Source organism: Schistocerca gregaria, chromosome 5, assembly GCF_023897955.1.
Source record: "Schistocerca gregaria isolate iqSchGreg1 chromosome 5, iqSchGreg1.2, whole genome shotgun sequence".
Taxonomy (NCBI): Eukaryota; Metazoa; Arthropoda; class Insecta; order Orthoptera; family Acrididae; genus Schistocerca; species Schistocerca gregaria.
The window spans coordinates 73,778,075-73,790,739 of record NC_064924.1 but is presented as its reverse complement, the minus strand read 5'-3'; the positions used below and the strand labels follow the sequence as shown (position 1 = coordinate 73,790,739).

At 50.6% G+C, this 12,665-nt stretch overlaps 11 non-coding genes across 11 annotated transcripts; all 11 read left to right on the top strand.

Annotated features, from left to right (window-relative positions):
* The first annotated feature begins 39 nt into the window (after positions 1 to 39).
* On the top strand, positions 40 to 158 carry LOC126273979 (5S ribosomal RNA). The gene has a single exon (XR_007549811.1). It is a non-coding gene; the product is annotated as a 5S ribosomal RNA (ribosomal RNA).
* Positions 159 to 1,238: 1,080 nt separating this feature from the next.
* Positions 1,239 to 1,357, top strand: LOC126273978 (5S ribosomal RNA). Its single transcript, XR_007549810.1, has one exon. It is a non-coding gene; the product is annotated as a 5S ribosomal RNA (ribosomal RNA).
* Positions 1,358 to 2,437: 1,080 nt separating this feature from the next.
* On the top strand, positions 2,438 to 2,556 carry LOC126274248 (5S ribosomal RNA). The gene has a single exon (XR_007550074.1). It is a non-coding gene; the product is annotated as a 5S ribosomal RNA (ribosomal RNA).
* Positions 2,557 to 3,636: 1,080 nt separating this feature from the next.
* LOC126273977 (5S ribosomal RNA) lies at positions 3,637 to 3,755 on the top strand. Its single transcript, XR_007549809.1, has one exon. It is a non-coding gene; the product is annotated as a 5S ribosomal RNA (ribosomal RNA).
* A 1,080-nt stretch (positions 3,756 to 4,835) lies between these two features.
* On the top strand, positions 4,836 to 4,954 carry LOC126273976 (5S ribosomal RNA). Its single transcript, XR_007549808.1, has one exon. It is a non-coding gene; the product is annotated as a 5S ribosomal RNA (ribosomal RNA).
* A 1,080-nt stretch (positions 4,955 to 6,034) lies between these two features.
* LOC126273975 (5S ribosomal RNA) lies at positions 6,035 to 6,153 on the top strand. The gene has a single exon (XR_007549807.1). It is a non-coding gene; the product is annotated as a 5S ribosomal RNA (ribosomal RNA).
* Positions 6,154 to 7,233: 1,080 nt separating this feature from the next.
* On the top strand, positions 7,234 to 7,352 carry LOC126273973 (5S ribosomal RNA). Its single transcript, XR_007549806.1, has one exon. It is a non-coding gene; the product is annotated as a 5S ribosomal RNA (ribosomal RNA).
* Positions 7,353 to 8,442: 1,090 nt separating this feature from the next.
* Positions 8,443 to 8,561, top strand: LOC126273972 (5S ribosomal RNA). The gene has a single exon (XR_007549805.1). It is a non-coding gene; the product is annotated as a 5S ribosomal RNA (ribosomal RNA).
* A 1,080-nt stretch (positions 8,562 to 9,641) lies between these two features.
* Positions 9,642 to 9,760, top strand: LOC126273970 (5S ribosomal RNA). The gene has a single exon (XR_007549803.1). It is a non-coding gene; the product is annotated as a 5S ribosomal RNA (ribosomal RNA).
* A 1,080-nt stretch (positions 9,761 to 10,840) lies between these two features.
* Positions 10,841 to 10,959, top strand: LOC126273969 (5S ribosomal RNA). The gene has a single exon (XR_007549802.1). It is a non-coding gene; the product is annotated as a 5S ribosomal RNA (ribosomal RNA).
* A 1,080-nt stretch (positions 10,960 to 12,039) lies between these two features.
* On the top strand, positions 12,040 to 12,158 carry LOC126273968 (5S ribosomal RNA). Its single transcript, XR_007549801.1, has one exon. It is a non-coding gene; the product is annotated as a 5S ribosomal RNA (ribosomal RNA).
* Positions 12,159 to 12,665: the final 507 nt, after the last annotated feature.

Below are 12,665 nucleotides of genomic sequence, written 5' to 3'. Positions count from 1 at the left end.
GCGAAGCATTCTTCTGCCGTGCGGCTACAGTACAAGGACGCCAACGGCCATACCATGTTGAATACACCGGTTCTCGTCCGATCACCGAAGTTAAGCATCATCGGGCCCGGTTAGTACTTGGATGGGTGACCGCCTGGGAACACCGGGTGCTGTTGGCTCTCTCTCTTCTTTTAAATTTCATGTCACTACACCTGGCAGCCCTCTTTTCATACTAACTCTCAGGTGCGACAAAGATGCACCCACACGCATTTTAAAATACTGTATTAAACGTAAGATGCGAAATTACAGTAATGAACTCAGTTTGAGCAAGAATGCGCCAAGGAAGGGTGGTAGGAACTCCTTGAAAGTAACGAAACACTGCGAATCGACAGATGCGCACTTGAAATGCGTCAGAGCCTACTGTTTTGTAGGAGCGCAAAATTCCAAAAACTAAATAATTAAATAAAAAACTAAAAAAACAGAAAATCAACTGTTCTGGTACGATCACCGACGATAAGCAACAACGTTAGTATTCGGATCGGTGACCGCCAGGGAACTCTGGAAAATAGGGCTGGCAGGGGTAGCCAAAAAATGAAGACAGACAAAGTGTCTCTAGAAATAACAAGAGTATGACACGACAGGACTGTTCTGAATTACGTCAGGGCTTATAGTTTTGTAGCAGTGCACAATTGCATATTTGTAAACAAAAATTTATCTTTCGCCGCTAGAAGAGATGGATGCTTTGTCGAACCGCCTGTGTCTTGTGTCCGTGTTTTCGCACCTTTCCATGGCACGGCACAGAGCTGCTCTAGTAGCTCCGAACGGCCGCACACGGCGCCTCGCACACGCCGGTCAGTCCGGCGCCAGTCTCGCAGTTGTTTCTCGTGCTTGTGCTGTCATATGGACCACGACCCGAGCGGCAGCGAGCGGCAGTCGAGCAAAGTCGGGACAAGTCGGGACGGAAGGGGACAGCCGAGAATGCACCATACGAATTACGCAAATATCTGGAAGCGCGACGCGTGTCAGGCAGGTGAGAACGCTTCCCTCGGTCCAGCAGGACACTGCCACACCCAGCGCAGTCCACCCGCCGCCCGGCCGCGCGCAAGACCTGCGCTGGATAACAATAACAAGGTGCGTCTCCCGCGAGTGTCGAGGTGGAAGGACGTGCTTTGCGTCAAATGTGCCACCGAAAATGGCGATTGCGTGTGTTGGGAGGAGAGGCGAAGCATTCTTCTGCCGTGCGGCTACAGTACAAGGACGCCAACGGCCATACCATGTTGAATACACCGGTTCTCGTCCGATCACCGAAGTTAAGCATCATCGGGCCCGGTTAGTACTTGGATGGGTGACCGCCTGGGAACACCGGGTGCTGTTGGCTCTCTCTCTTCTTTTAAATTTCATGTCACTACACCTGGCAGCCCTCTTTTCATACTAACTCTCAGGTGCGACAAAGATGCACCCACACGCATTTTAAAATACTGTATTAAACGTAAGATGCGAAATTACAGTAATGAACTCAGTTTGAGCAAGAATGCGCCAAGGAAGGGTGGTAGGAACTCCTTGAAAGTAACGAAACACTGCGAATCGACAGATGCGCACTTGAAATGCGTCAGAGCCTACTGTTTTGTAAGAGCGCAAAATTCCAAAAACTAAATAATTAAATAAAAAACTAAAAAAACAGAAAATCAACTGTTCTGGTACGATCACCGACGATAAGCAACAACGTTAGTATTCGGATCGGTGACCGCCAGGGAACTCTGGAAAATAGGGCTGGCAGGGGTAGCCAAAAAATGAAGACAGACAAAGTGTCTCTAGAAATAACAAGAGTATGACACGACAGGACTGTTCTGAATTACGTCAGGGCTTATAGTTTTGTAGCAGTGCACAATTGCATATTTGTAAACAAAAATTTATCTTTCGCCGCTAGAAGAGATGGATGCTTTGTCGAACCGCCTGTGTCTTGTGTCCGTGTTTTCGCACCTTTCCATGGCACGGCACAGAGCTGCTCTAGTAGCTCCGAACGGCCGCACACGGCGCCTCGCACACGCCGGTCAGTCCGGCGCCAGTCTCGCAGTTGTTTCTCGTGCTTGTGCTGTCATATGGACCACGACCCGAGCGGCAGCGAGCGGCAGTCGAGCAAAGTCGGGACAAGTCGGGACGGAAGGGGACAGCCGAGAATGCACCATACGAATTACGCAAATATCTGGAAGCGCGACGCGTGTCAGGCAGGTGAGAACGCTTCCCTCGGTCCAGCAGGACACTGCCACACCCAGCGCAGTCCACCCGCCGCCCGGCCGCGCGCAAGACCTGCGCTGGATAACAATAACAAGGTGCGTCTCCCGCGAGTGTCGAGGTGGAAGGACGTGCTTTGCGTCAAATGTGCCACCGAAAATGGCGATTGCGTGTGTTGGGAGGAGAGGCGAAGCATTCTTCTGCCGTGCGGCTACAGTACAAGGACGCCAACGGCCATACCATGTTGAATACACCGGTTCTCGTCCGATCACCGAAGTTAAGCATCATCGTGCCCGGTTAGTACTTGGATGGGTGACCGCCTGGGAACACCGGGTGCTGTTGGCTCTCTCTCTTCTTTTAAATTTCATGTCACTACACCTGGCAGCCCTCTTTTCATACTAACTCTCAGGTGCGACAAAGATGCACCCACACGCATTTTAAAATACTGTATTAAACGTAAGATGCGAAATTACAGTAATGAACTCAGTTTGAGCAAGAATGCGCCAAGGAAGGGTGGTAGGAACTCCTTGAAAGTAACGAAACACTGCGAATCGACAGATGCGCACTTGAAATGCGTCAGAGCCTACTGTTTTGTAGGAGCGCAAAATTCCAAAAACTAAATAATTAAATAAAAAACTAAAAAAACAGAAAATCAACTGTTCTGGTACGATCACCGACGATAAGCAACAACGTTAGTATTCGGATCGGTGACCGCCAGGGAACTCTGGAAAATAGGGCTGGCAGGGGTAGCCAAAAAATGAAGACAGACAAAGTGTCTCTAGAAATAACAAGAGTATGACACGACAGGACTGTTCTGAATTACGTCAGGGCTTATAGTTTTGTAGCAGTGCACAATTGCATATTTGTAAACAAAAATTTATCTTTCGCCGCTAGAAGAGATGGATGCTTTGTCGAACCGCCTGTGTCTTGTGTCCGTGTTTTCGCACCTTTCCATGGCACGGCACAGAGCTGCTCTAGTAGCTCCGAACGGCCGCACACGGCGCCTCGCACACGCCGGTCAGTCCGGCGCCAGTCTCGCAGTTGTTTCTCGTGCTTGTGCTGTCATATGGACCACGACCCGAGCGGCAGCGAGCGGCAGTCGAGCAAAGTCGGGACAAGTCGGGACGGAAGGGGACAGCCGAGAATGCACCATACGAATTACGCAAATATCTGGAAGCGCGACGCGTGTCAGGCAGGTGAGAACGCTTCCCTCGGTCCAGCAGGACACTGCCACACCCAGCGCAGTCCACCCGCCGCCCGGCCGCGCGCAAGACCTGCGCTGGATAACAATAACAAGGTGCGTCTCCCGCGAGTGTCGAGGTGGAAGGACGTGCTTTGCGTCAAATGTGCCACCGAAAATGGCGATTGCGTGTGTTGGGAGGAGAGGCGAAGCATTCTTCTGCCGTGCGGCTACAGTACAAGGACGCCAACGGCCATACCATGTTGAATACACCGGTTCTCGTCCGATCACCGAAGTTAAGCATCATCGGGCCCGGTTAGTACTTGGATGGGTGACCGCCTGGGAACACCGGGTGCTGTTGGCTCTCTCTCTTCTTTTAAATTTCATGTCACTACACCTGGCAGCCCTCTTTTCATACTAACTCTCAGGTGCGACAAAGATGCACCCACACGCATTTTAAAATACTGTATTAAACGTAAGATGCGAAATTACAGTAATGAACTCAGTTTGAGCAAGAATGCGCCAAGGAAGGGTGGTAGGAACTCCTTGAAAGTAACGAAACACTGCGAATCGACAGATGCGCACTTGAAATGCGTCAGAGCCTACTGTTTTGTAGGAGCGCAAAATTCCAAAAACTAAATAATTAAATAAAAAACTAAAAAAACAGAAAATCAACTGTTCTGGTACGATCACCGACGATAAGCAACAACGTTAGTATTCGGATCGGTGACCGCCAGGGAACTCTGGAAAATAGGGCTGGCAGGGGTAGCCAAAAAATGAAGACAGACAAAGTGTCTCTAGAAATAACAAGAGTATGACACGACAGGACTGTTCTGAATTACGTCAGGGCTTATAGTTTTGTAGCAGTGCACAATTGCATATTTGTAAACAAAAATTTATCTTTCGCCGCTAGAAGAGATGGATGCTTTGTCGAACCGCCTGTGTCTTGTGTCCGTGTTTTCGCACCTTTCCATGGCACGGCACAGAGCTGCTCTAGTAGCTCCGAACGGCCGCACACGGCGCCTCGCACACGCCGGTCAGTCCGGCGCCAGTCTCGCAGTTGTTTCTCGTGCTTGTGCTGTCATATGGACCACGACCCGAGCGGCAGCGAGCGGCAGTCGAGCAAAGTCGGGACAAGTCGGGACGGAAGGGGACAGCCGAGAATGCACCATACGAATTACGCAAATATCTGGAAGCGCGACGCGTGTCAGGCAGGTGAGAACGCTTCCCTCGGTCCAGCAGGACACTGCCACACCCAGCGCAGTCCACCCGCCGCCCGGCCGCGCGCAAGACCTGCGCTGGATAACAATAACAAGGTGCGTCTCCCGCGAGTGTCGAGGTGGAAGGACGTGCTTTGCGTCAAATGTGCCACCGAAAATGGCGATTGCGTGTGTTGGGAGGAGAGGCGAAGCATTCTTCTGCCGTGCGGCTACAGTACAAGGACGCCAACGGCCATACCATGTTGAATACACCGGTTCTCGTCCGATCACCGAAGTTAAGCATCATCGGGCCCGGTTAGTACTTGGATGGGTGACCGCCTGGGAACACCGGGTGCTGTTGGCTCTCTCTCTTCTTTTAAATTTCATGTCACTACACCTGGCAGCCCTCTTTTCATACTAACTCTCAGGTGCGACAAAGATGCACCCACACGCATTTTAAAATACTGTATTAAACGTAAGATGCGAAATTACAGTAATGAACTCAGTTTGAGCAAGAATGCGCCAAGGAAGGGTGGTAGGAACTCCTTGAAAGTAACGAAACACTGCGAATCGACAGATGCGCACTTGAAATGCGTCAGAGCCTACTGTTTTGTAGGAGCGCAAAATTCCAAAAACTAAATAATTAAATAAAAAACTAAAAAAACAGAAAATCAACTGTTCTGGTACGATCACCGACGATAAGCAACAACGTTAGTATTCGGATCGGTGACCGCCAGGGAACTCTGGAAAATAGGGCTGGCAGGGGTAGCCAAAAAATGAAGACAGACAAAGTGTCTCTAGAAATAACAAGAGTATGACACGACAGGACTGTTCTGAATTACGTCAGGGCTTATAGTTTTGTAGCAGTGCACAATTGCATATTTGTAAACAAAAATTTATCTTTCGCCGCTAGAAGAGATGGATGCTTTGTCGAACCGCCTGTGTCTTGTGTCCGTGTTTTCGCACCTTTCCATGGCACGGCACAGAGCTGCTCTAGTAGCTCCGAACGGCCGCACACGGCGCCTCGCACACGCCGGTCAGTCCGGCGCCAGTCTCGCAGTTGTTTCTCGTGCTTGTGCTGTCATATGGACCACGACCCGAGCGGCAGCGAGCGGCAGTCGAGCAAAGTCGGGACAAGTCGGGACGGAAGGGGACAGCCGAGAATGCACCATACGAATTACGCAAATATCTGGAAGCGCGACGCGTGTCAGGCAGGTGAGAACGCTTCCCTCGGTCCAGCAGGACACTGCCACACCCAGCGCAGTCCACCCGCCGCCCGGCCGCGCGCAAGACCTGCGCTGGATAACAATAACAAGGTGCGTCTCCCGCGAGTGTCGAGGTGGAAGGACGTGCTTTGCGTCAAATGTGCCACCGAAAATGGCGATTGCGTGTGTTGGGAGGAGAGGCGAAGCATTCTTCTGCCGTGCGGCTACAGTACAAGGACGCCAACGGCCATACCATGTTGAATACACCGGTTCTCGTCCGATCACCGAAGTTAAGCATCATCGGGCCCGGTTAGTACTTGGATGGGTGACCGCCTGGGAACACCGGGTGCTGTTGGCTCTCTCTCTTCTTTTAAATTTCATGTCACTACACCTGGCAGCCCTCTTTTCATACTAACTCTCAGGTGCGACAAAGATGCACCCACACGCATTTTAAAATACTGTATTAAACGTAAGATGCGAAATTACAGTAATGAACTCAGTTTGAGCAAGAATGCGCCAAGGAAGGGTGGTAGGAACTCCTTGAAAGTAACGAAACACTGCGAATCGACAGATGCGCACTTGAAATGCGTCAGAGCCTACTGTTTTGTAGGAGCGCAAAATTCCAAAAACTAAATAATTAAATAAAAAACTAAAAAAACAGAAAATCAACTGTTCTGGTACGATCACCGACGATAAGCAACAACGTTAGTATTCGGATCGGTGACCGCCAGGGAACTCTGGAAAATAGGGCTGGCAGGGGTAGCCAAAAAATGAAGACAGACAAAGTGTCTCTAGAAATAACAAGAGTATGACACGACAGGACTGTTCTGAATTACGTCAGGGCTTATAGTTTTGTAGCAGTGCACAATTGCATATTTGTAAACAAAAATTTATCTTTCGCCGCTAGAAGAGATGGATGCTTTGTCGAACCGCCTGTGTCTTGTGTCCGTGTTTTCGCACCTTTCCATGGCACGGCACAGAGCTGCTCTAGTAGCTCCGAACGGCCGCACACGGCGCCTCGCACACGCCGGTCAGTCCGGCGCCAGTCTCGCAGTTGTTTCTCGTGCTTGTGCTGTCATATGGACCACGACCCGAGCGGCAGCGAGCGGCAGTCGAGCAAAGTCGGGACAAGTCGGGACGGAAGGGGACAGCCGAGAATGCACCATACGAATTACGCAAATATCTGGAAGCGCGACGCGTGTCAGGCAGGTGAGAACGCTTCCCTCGGTCCAGCAGGACACTGCCACACCCAGCGCAGTCCACCCGCCGCCCGGCCGCGCGCAAGACCTGCGCTGGATAACAATAACAAGGTGCGTCTCCCGCGAGTGTCGAGGTGGAAGGACGTGCTTTGCGTCAAATGTGCCACCGAAAATGGCGATTGCGTGTGTTGGGAGGAGAGGCGAAGCATTCTTCTGCCGTGCGGCTACAGTACAAGGACGCCAACGGCCATACCATGTTGAATACACCGGTTCTCGTCCGATCACCGAAGTTAAGCATCATCGGGCCCGGTTAGTACTTGGATGGGTGACCGCCTGGGAACACCGGGTGCTGTTGGCTCTCTCTCTTCTTTTAAATTTCATGTCACTACACCTGGCAGCCCTCTTTTCATACTAACTCTCAGGTGCGACAAAGATGCACCCACACGCATTTTAAAATACTGTATTAAACGTAAGATGCGAAATTACAGAAATGAACTCAGTTTGAGCAAGAATGCGCCAAGGAAGGGTGGTAGGAACTCCTTGAAAGTAACGAAACACTGCGAATCGACAGATGCGCACTTGAAATGCGTCAGAGCCTACTGTTTTGTAGGAGCGCAAAATTCCAAAAACTAAATAATTAAATAAAAAACTAAAAAAACAGAAAATCAACTGTTCTGGTACGATCACCGACGATAAGCAACAACGTTAGTATTCGGATCGGTGACCGCCAGGGAACTCTGGAAAATAGGGCTGGCAGGGGTAGCCAAAAAATGAAGACAGACAAAGTGTCTCTAGAAATAACAAGAGTATGACACGACAGGACTGTTCTGAATTACGTCAGGGCTTATAGTTTTGTAGCAGTGCACAATTGCATATTTGTAAACAAAAATTTATCTTTCGCCGCTAGAAGAGATGGATGCTTTGTCGAACCGCCTGTGTCTTGTGTCCGTGTTTTCGCACCTTTCCATGGCACGGCACAGAGCTGCTCTAGTAGCTCCGAACGGCCGCACACGGCGCCTCGCACACGCCGGTCAGTCCGGCGCCAGTCTCGCAGTTGTTTCTCGTGCTTGTGCTGTCATATGGACCACGACCCGAGCGGCAGCGAGCGGCAGTCGAGCAAAGTCGGGACAAGTCGGGACAAGTCGGGACGGAAGGGGACAGCCGAGAATGCACCATACGAATTACGCAAATATCTGGAAGCGCGACGCGTGTCAGGCAGGTGAGAACGCTTCCCTCGGTCCAGCAGGACACTGCCACACCCAGCGCAGTCCACCCGCCGCCCGGCCGCGCGCAAGACCTGCGCTGGATAACAATAACAAGGTGCGTCTCCCGCGAGTGTCGAGGTGGAAGGACGTGCTTTGCGTCAAATGTGCCACCGAAAATGGCGATTGCGTGTGTTGGGAGGAGAGGCGAAGCATTCTTCTGCCGTGCGGCTACAGTACAAGGACGCCAACGGCCATACCATGTTGAATACACCGGTTCTCGTCCGATCACCGAAGTTAAGCATCATCGGGCCCGGTTAGTACTTGGATGGGTGACCGCCTGGGAACACCGGGTGCTGTTGGCTCTCTCTCTTCTTTTAAATTTCATGTCACTACACCTGGCAGCCCTCTTTTCATACTAACTCTCAGGTGCGACAAAGATGCACCCACACGCATTTTAAAATACTGTATTAAACGTAAGATGCGAAATTACAGAAATGAACTCAGTTTGAGCAAGAATGCGCCAAGGAAGGGTGGTAGGAACTCCTTGAAAGTAACGAAACACTGCGAATCGACAGATGCGCACTTGAAATGCGTCAGAGCCTACTGTTTTGTAGGAGCGCAAAATTCCAAAAACTAAATAATTAAATAAAAAACTAAAAAAACAGAAAATCAACTGTTCTGGTACGATCACCGACGATAAGCAACAACGTTAGTATTCGGATCGGTGACCGCCAGGGAACTCTGGAAAATAGGGCTGGCAGGGGTAGCCAAAAAATGAAGACAGACAAAGTGTCTCTAGAAATAACAAGAGTATGACACGACAGGACTGTTCTGAATTACGTCAGGGCTTATAGTTTTGTAGCAGTGCACAATTGCATATTTGTAAACAAAAATTTATCTTTCGCCGCTAGAAGAGATGGATGCTTTGTCGAACCGCCTGTGTCTTGTGTCCGTGTTTTCGCACCTTTCCATGGCACGGCACAGAGCTGCTCTAGTAGCTCCGAACGGCCGCACACGGCGCCTCGCACACGCCGGTCAGTCCGGCGCCAGTCTCGCAGTTGTTTCTCGTGCTTGTGCTGTCATATGGACCACGACCCGAGCGGCAGCGAGCGGCAGTCGAGCAAAGTCGGGACAAGTCGGGACGGAAGGGGACAGCCGAGAATGCACCATACGAATTACGCAAATATCTGGAAGCGCGACGCGTGTCAGGCAGGTGAGAACGCTTCCCTCGGTCCAGCAGGACACTGCCACACCCAGCGCAGTCCACCCGCCGCCCGGCCGCGCGCAAGACCTGCGCTGGATAACAATAACAAGGTGCGTCTCCCGCGAGTGTCGAGGTGGAAGGACGTGCTTTGCGTCAAATGTGCCACCGAAAATGGCGATTGCGTGTGTTGGGAGGAGAGGCGAAGCATTCTTCTGCCGTGCGGCTACAGTACAAGGACGCCAACGGCCATACCATGTTGAATACACCGGTTCTCGTCCGATCACCGAAGTTAAGCATCATCGGGCCCGGTTAGTACTTGGATGGGTGACCGCCTGGGAACACCGGGTGCTGTTGGCTCTCTCTCTTCTTTTAAATTTCATGTCACTACACCTGGCAGCCCTCTTTTCATACTAACTCTCAGGTGCGACAAAGATGCACCCACACGCATTTTAAAATACTGTATTAAACGTAAGATGCGAAATTACAGTAATGAACTCAGTTTGAGCAAGAATGCGCCAAGGAAGGGTGGTAGGAACTCCTTGAAAGTAACGAAACACTGCGAATCGACAGATGCGCACTTGAAATGCGTCAGAGCCTACTGTTTTGTAGGAGCGCAAAATTCCAAAAACTAAATAATTAAATAAAAAACTAAAAAAACAGAAAATCAACTGTTCTGGTACGATCACCGACGATAAGCAACAACGTTAGTATTCGGATCGGTGACCGCCAGGGAACTCTGGAAAATAGGGCTGGCAGGGGTAGCCAAAAAATGAAGACAGACAAAGTGTCTCTAGAAATAACAAGAGTATGACACGACAGGACTGTTCTGAATTACGTCAGGGCTTATAGTTTTGTAGCAGTGCACAATTGCATATTTGTAAACAAAAATTTATCTTTCGCCGCTAGAAGAGATGGATGCTTTGTCGAACCGCCTGTGTCTTGTGTCCGTGTTTTCGCACCTTTCCATGGCACGGCACAGAGCTGCTCTAGTAGCTCCGAACGGCCGCACACGGCGCCTCGCACACGCCGGTCAGTCCGGCGCCAGTCTCGCAGTTGTTTCTCGTGCTTGTGCTGTCATATGGACCACGACCCGAGCGGCAGCGAGCGGCAGTCGAGCAAAGTCGGGACAAGTCGGGACGGAAGGGGACAGCCGAGAATGCACCATACGAATTACGCAAATATCTGGAAGCGCGACGCGTGTCAGGCAGGTGAGAACGCTTCCCTCGGTCCAGCAGGACACTGCCACACCCAGCGCAGTCCACCCGCCGCCCGGCCGCGCGCAAGACCTGCGCTGGATAACAATAACAAGGTGCGTCTCCCGCGAGTGTCGAGGTGGAAGGACGTGCTTTGCGTCAAATGTGCCACCGAAAATGGCGATTGCGTGTGTTGGGAGGAGAGGCGAAGCATTCTTCTGCCGTGCGGCTACAGTACAAGGACGCCAACGGCCATACCATGTTGAATACACCGGTTCTCGTCCGATCACCGAAGTTAAGCATCATCGGGCCCGGTTAGTACTTGGATGGGTGACCGCCTGGGAACACCGGGTGCTGTTGGCTCTCTCTCTTCTTTTAAATTTCATGTCACTACACCTGGCAGCCCTCTTTTCATACTAACTCTCAGGTGCGACAAAGATGCACCCACACGCATTTTAAAATACTGTATTAAACGTAAGATGCGAAATTACAGTAATGAACTCAGTTTGAGCAAGAATGCGCCAAGGAAGGGTGGTAGGAACTCCTTGAAAGTAACGAAACACTGCGAATCGACAGATGCGCACTTGAAATGCGTCAGAGCCTACTGTTTTGTAGGAGCGCAAAATTCCAAAAACTAAATAATTAAATAAAAAACTAAAAAAACAGAAAATCAACTGTTCTGGTACGATCACCGACGATAAGCAACAACGTTAGTATTCGGATCGGTGACCGCCAGGGAACTCTGGAAAATAGGGCTGGCAGGGGTAGCCAAAAAATGAAGACAGACAAAGTGTCTCTAGAAATAACAAGAGTATGACACGACAGGACTGTTCTGAATTACGTCAGGGCTTATAGTTTTGTAGCAGTGCACAATTGCATATTTGTAAACAAAAATTTATCTTTCGCCGCTAGAAGAGATGGATGCTTTGTCGAACCGCCTGTGTCTTGTGTCCGTGTTTTCGCACCTTTCCATGGCACGGCACAGAGCTGCTCTAGTAGCTCCGAACGGCCGCACACGGCGCCTCGCACACGCCGGTCAGTCCGGCGCCAGTCTCGCAGTTGTTTCTCGTGCTTGTGCTGTCATATGGACCACGACCCGAGCGGCAGCGAGCGGCAGTCGAGCAAAGTCGGGACAAGTCGGGACGGAAGGGGACAGCCGAGAATGCACCATACGAATTACGCAAATATCTGGAAGCGCGACGCGTGTCAGGCAGGTGAGAACGCTTCCCTCGGTCCAGCAGGACACTGCCACACCCAGCGCAGTCCACCCGCCGCCCGGCCGCGCGCAAGACCTGCGCTGGATAACAATAACAAGGTGCGTCTCCCGCGAGTGTCGAGGTGGAAGGACGTGCTTTGCGTCAAATGTGCCACCGAAAATGGCGATTGCGTGTGTTGGGAGGAGAGGCGAAGCATTCTTCTGCCGTGCGGCTACAGTACAAGGACGCCAACGGCCATACCATGTTGAATACACCGGTTCTCGTCCGATCACCGAAGTTAAGCATCATCGGGCCCGGTTAGTACTTGGATGGGTGACCGCCTGGGAACACCGGGTGCTGTTGGCTCTCTCTCTTCTTTTAAATTTCATGTCACTACACCTGGCAGCCCTCTTTTCATACTAACTCTCAGGTGCGACAAAGATGCACCCACACGCATTTTAAAATACTGTATTAAACGTAAGATGCGAAATTACAGTAATGAACTCAGTTTGAGCAAGAATGCGCCAAGGAAGGGTGGTAGGAACTCCTTGAAAGTAACGAAACACTGCGAATCGACAGATGCGCACTTGAAATGCGTCAGAGCCTACTGTTTTGTAGGAGCGCAAAATTCCAAAAACTAAATAATTAAATAAAAAACTAAAAAAACAGAAAATCAACTGTTCTGGTACGATCACCGACGATAAGCAACAACGTTAGTATTCGGATCGGTGACCGCCAGGGAACTCTGGAAAATAGGGCTGGCAGGGGTAGCCAAAAAATGAAGACAGACAAAGTGTCTCTAGAAATAACAAGAGTATGACACGACAGGACTGTTCTGAATTACGTCAGGGCTTATAGTTTTGTAGCAGTGCA